Below are 5615 nucleotides of genomic sequence, written 5' to 3'. Positions count from 1 at the left end.
TATATGCATAGAAATATATATATATATATATATATTCATTTTAGTAGTTTTTATAGTGCAAATAGTTTTTGGTTACATGGATGAATTGTGTAGTGAAGTCTAAGATTTTAGCGCACCCGTCACCTGAATAGTGTATGTTGTACCCAATATGTAGCTTTTTATTCCTCTGCCCACTCTCACCCTCTCCTTTCTGAGTCCCCAAAGTACATTATACCCCTCTGTATGCCTTTGCATAACCATAGCTTACCTTCCATTTATAAGTGAGAACATGTGGTATTTGATGTTCCATTCCTGAGTTGCTTCACTTAGAATAATGGCCTCCGGCTCCATCCAAGTTGCTACAAGGACATTATTTCCTTCTTTTTATGGCTGAGTAGTATTCCATTGTATATATGTACCACATTTTCTTTATCACTCATCAGTTGATGGGCACTTAGGTTGATTGCATATCTATGCAATTGTGAATTGTGCTGCAATATACGTACGCACGTGGATGTCTTTTTAATGACTTACGTTCATTTGGGCAAATACCCAGTAGTGGAATTGCTGGATCAAATGGATCAAATGGTAGATCTACTTTTCATGCCTTGAGAAATTTTCACATTATTTTCCATAAGGGTTGTACTAATTTTTTTTTTTTTTTTTTTTTTTTTTGAGATGCAGTTTCGCTCTGTCGTCTAGGCTGGAGTGCAGTAGTGCAATCTTGGCTCACTGCATCCTCCGCCTCCTGGGTTTTAAGCAATTCTCTGCCTCAGCCTCCTGAGTAGCTGGGATTATAGGCACTCATCACCATGCCCGGCTAATTTTTTTTTTTTTTTTTAGTAAAGACAGGGTTTCACCAACTTGACCAGGCTGATCTTGAACTCGTGACCTCATGATCCACCCACCTTGGCCTCCCAAAGTGCTGGGATTACAGGCGTGAACCACCGCACCTGGCCAGGTTGTACTAACTTACATTCCCACCAGCAGCGTATAAAGTGTTCCCCTTTCACCCCATTCATGCCAACATCTATTGTTTTTTGACTGTTTAATAATGGCTGTTCTGGCTGGGCTATGGTGATACTATCTCATTGTGGTTTTAATTTACATTTCCTGATGATTAGTGATGTTTAGCATTTTTTTCAGATGTTGGCCATTTGTATATCTTTTTTCAAAAATATCTATTCATGCCATTTGCCTACTTTTTAATGGGATTATTTGGGTTTTTTTCTTGCTGATTTGAGTTTCTCGTAGATTCTGGTTATTAGTTCTTTGTCAGATGCATAGTTTGGAAATATTTTCTTCCATTTTGTGGGTTGTCTGTTTACTCTGATAATTATTTCTTCCACTGCACAGAATCTTTTTAGTTTTATTAGGTCTCATTTATTTTTGTTTTTGTTAAATTTGCTTTGGGGTCTAAATCATAAATTTTTGCCTAGACCATTGTCTGAAAGAGTTTTTCCTAGGTTTTCTTCTAGAATTTTTATGGTTTCAGGTCTTAGATTTCAGGCATTCATCCATCTTGAGTTGATTTTTGTATATGGTGAGAAATAGGGATCCAGTTTCTTTTCTCTACACATGCATATCCATTTTTCCCAGCATTTTATTGAATAGGGTGTTTTTTCCCCAATTTATATTTTGGTATGCTTTGTCAAAGATCAGTTGTAAGTATTTGACTTTATTTCTGGGTTCTCTGTTCTGTTCCATTGGTCTATACATCTACTTTTATACCAGTACCATGCTGTTTTAATTACTATAGCCTTGTAGTATAATTTGAAGTCAGGTAATTGTGATGCCTCCAGATTTGTTCTTTTTGCTGAGGGTTGCTTTGGCTGTCCAGGCTCTTTTTTGGTTCCATATGAATTTCAAGATTGTTTCTTATTCTGTGAAAAATGATGTTGGTATTTTTATTGGAATTACATTGAATCTGTAGATTGCTTTGGGCAGTATGGTCATTTTTACAATACTGATTCTTCCAGTCAATGAGCGTGGGATGTGTTTCCATTTGTTTGTATCATCTATGATTTCTTTTTTTTTTTGAGACGGAGTCTCACTCTGTCGCCCAGGCTGGAGGGCAGTGGTGTGATCTCAGCTCACTGCAACCTCCACCTCCCAGGTTCAAGTGATTCTCCTGCCTCAGCCTCCCGAGTAGCTGGGATTACAGGTGTGTGCCACCATGCCCAGCTAATTTTTGTATTTTTAGTAGAGATGAGGTTTCACCATGTTGTCCAGGCTGGTCTCAAACTCCTGAACTCAGGTGATCCACCCGCCTCAGCCTCCCAAAGTGCTGGGATTACAGGCATGAGTCACTGCAACCAGCCTCATCTATGATTTCTTTAGGCAGTGTTTTATAGTTCATCTTGTAGAGATCTTTCATCTTTCTGGTTAAGTATATTCCTAGGTTTTTGTTTGGTTTTGTTGTTTTTGTTGTTTTGCAGCTATTTTAAAAGGGATTGAGTTCATGATTTGATTCTCTGCATGGTCACTGTTGGTGTATAGCAGTGCTACTAATTTGTGTACATTGATTTTGTAACCTGAGACTTAATTGGATTCATTTATCAAATCTAGGATTCTTTTGGAGGAGTCTTCAGGGTTTTCTAGGTGTATAATCATGTCATTGGCAAAGAGAGATAGTTTAACCTTCTCATTTCCAATTTGGATGTCCTTTCTTTCTTTCTCTTGCTGATTGCTCTGATTAGGACTTCCAGTACTATGCTGAATAGAAATGACGAAAGTAGGCATCCTTGTCTTGTTCCAGTTCTTACAGGGAATGCTTTCTACTTTTTCTGATTCGTTAAAATATACGTTGTGGGTTTGTTATTTGTGGCTTCCTTCTATACTTAGATGGAACGTACCTCAAAATAATAATGTGTTGAGGGTTTTTATTATAAAGGAATGCTGGATTTTATTAAATGCTTGTTCTGTGTCTACTGAGATGATCGTATGGTTTTTATTTTTAATTCCATTTATGTGATGAATTGTACTTATTGACTTGCATATGTTAAAGCATCCCTGCAGCCCTGGATGAAACCCAGGGTGAATTATCTTTTCGATATGCTGTTGGATTCAGTTTGCTTTTATTTTGCTGAGGATTTTTGCATCTGTGTTCTTCAGGGTGATTGGTCTGTAGTTTCTTTCTTTTGTTTGTTGTTTTTTTCTGTTAGATCCTTTCCTGGTCTTGGTATCAGGGTGACATTGGCTTCATAGAATGAGTTAGGGAGGATTACCTCTTTCTCAATCTTTTTGAATAGTTTCAGTAATATTGATACCAATTTTTCTTCGAATATCTGGTAGAATTTGGCTGTGACTCCATCTGACCTTGGGCGTTTTTTGTTGTTATTGGCAATTTTTTAAATTACTGAGTCAATCTCACTGCTTGTTATTGGTTTGTTCAGGATTTCTGTTTCTTCCTAATCGAAGATGGGGGGCTGTATATTTCCAGGAATTTATCCATTTCCTCTAGATTTTCTACTTTGTGTGCAGAGAGGTGTTCAAAGTAGTCTCAAATGATCTTTTATATATCTGTGATGTCGTTTTGTATTTCTGTGTTACAGACATTGCTGTTGTAATGTCTCCATGTTTATTTTTAATTGAACTTATTTGAATCTTCTTTATTTTTTTCTTGGTTAATAGGTTAATATAGCTAATGGTCTATCAATCTTGTCTACCTTGTCAAAAACTCAGCTTTTTGTTTCATTGGTCTTTTATATTGTTTATGTTTGTTTGTTTCAGTTTCATTTGATTCTGCTCTGATCTTTGTTATTTCTTTTCTTTTACTAGTTTGGAGTTTTGTTTGTTCTTGTTTCTTTACTTCCTTGAAGTGTGACAATAGGTTGTCAATTTGTGATCTTTCAGACTTTTTGATGTAGGCATTTAGCACTATAAAGTTTCCTCTTACTACTGCTTTTGCTGTATCTTGGAGGTTTTAATAACTGTGTCACTGTTATCATTCATTTCAAATAATTTTTTAATTTCCATCTTGATTTCATTGCTAACTCAAAAATAATTCAGGAGAAGATTGTTTAATTTTCATTACTTGTATAATTCTGAAAGGTCCTTTTGGAGTTGATTTCTAGTTTTTCTCCACTATGGTCTGAAAAGATAACTGTTTACCTTATTGATAGTTGATTACCTTTGATATGATTTTGATTTTTAAAAATTTATTGAGACTTATTTTGTTACCTATCATATGTTCTATCTTGGAGAATGTTCCAGTTGCTGATAAGAAGTGTGTGTATTCTTTTTACTTTTATTTATTTGTTTTTTTTTTTTAATAGACAGGGTCTTGCCATGTCAGCCAGGTTGGTCTTGAACTCCTGGTTTCAAGCAATCTGCCTGCCTCACCCTCCCAAAGTGCTAGGATTACAGGCGTGAGCCACTGTGCCCAGCAAAGTATGTATATTCTATAGTTTTGGGGTAGAATTTTCTGTATTGGTTAGGTCCATTTGTGGTAGAGTGCAGTTTAAGTCCAGTGTTTCTTTGTTGACTTTCTGCCTTGATGATCTGTCTAACACTGTCAGTGGAGTGTTGTATATCCCCACTATTATTGTGTTTCTGCCCATCTCTGGGCTCTCCAGAGTTAGGTGCATATATATTTAGGATTGTAATATCTTCTTGTTGGATTGATCCTTTTATCATTATATAATGACTTTCTTTGTCTTTTTTTTTTTTTTTGACCATTGTTGCTTTAAAGTCTGTTTTGTTAACATCAGAATAGCTACTCTTGCCTGCTTTTGGTTTCCATTTGCTTGGAATATCTTTTTCCATCCTTTACCTTGAGTCTATAAGAATCTTTATATGTTAAATGAGTCTCTTGAATACAGCAGATACTTAGTTTGTAATTTTTCAACCATTCTGTCAGTGGAGGATATAGATCATTTACATTTAACATTAAATGTAACATTAAATGAGATGTGAAGTACTATTTCAGTCATCATTGTTGACTGTTACCTACTTTGTTTTCTTCATGTGTTATTGTTTTATAGGCTTTGTGAGTTATATGCTTTCAAGATGTTCTATTCTGGTGCATATCGACCATTTGTTTCAAGATTTAGAGCTCCTTTTAGCATTTCTTGTAGAGTTGGTCTGGTAGTGACAAATTCTCTCAGTATTTGCTCATCTGAAAAAAAAAACAACTTTTTTTCTCCTTCATTTATGAAACGTAGTTTTGCTGGATACAAAATTCTTGGCCGACAATTATTCTGTTGAAGGAGGCTAAAGATAGGACTCTAATTCTTTCTGGCTTGTAAGATTTCTGCCAAGAAAGCTGTTGTTAGTCTAATAAGTTTTCCTTTATAGGTTACCTGATGCTTTTGTCTTACTGCTCTTATAATTCTTTCCTTCATGTTGATTTTAGATAGCCTGATGATTATATGCCTTGGTGATGTCCTTTTTGTTTTCTTTTTTTTTCTTCTGAGACAGAGTCTCACTCTTGTCACCCAAGCTGGAATGCAGTGGCATGATCTTGGCCTACTGCAGCCTTGACCTCCTGGGCTCAAGCAATCCTCCCACCTTACCCTCCCAAGTAACTGGGACTATAGGCATATGCCACCACATCTGGCTAATTTTTAAATTTTTTTGTAGAGATGGGCTCTCTCTATGTTGCCCAGGCTGGTCTCAAACTCCTAGTCTCAAGT

At 36.1% G+C, this 5615-nt stretch overlaps 1 protein-coding gene across 11 annotated transcripts in view; it reads left to right on the top strand.

Moving 5' to 3' along the window:
* Positions 1 to 5615, top strand: part of INVS (inversin) — a 321952-nt gene that overhangs the window by 165369 nt on the left and 150968 nt on the right. Inside the window, exon 2 of one of the 11 annotated variants that reach the window (XM_050761489.1) lies at positions 823 to 940. The exons of the other annotated variants lie outside the window; for them this stretch is intronic. The gene's annotated coding sequence lies outside the window, so the exon portion shown is untranslated. The remainder of the gene's footprint in view (positions 1 to 822; positions 941 to 5615) is intronic. 11 annotated transcript variants of the gene reach the window in all.

Source organism: Macaca thibetana, chromosome 15 (genome assembly GCF_024542745.1).
Source record: "Macaca thibetana thibetana isolate TM-01 chromosome 15, ASM2454274v1, whole genome shotgun sequence".
Classification (NCBI taxonomy): domain Eukaryota; kingdom Metazoa; phylum Chordata; class Mammalia; order Primates; family Cercopithecidae; genus Macaca; species Macaca thibetana.
This window is presented reverse-complemented; position numbering and strand designations above follow the sequence as displayed.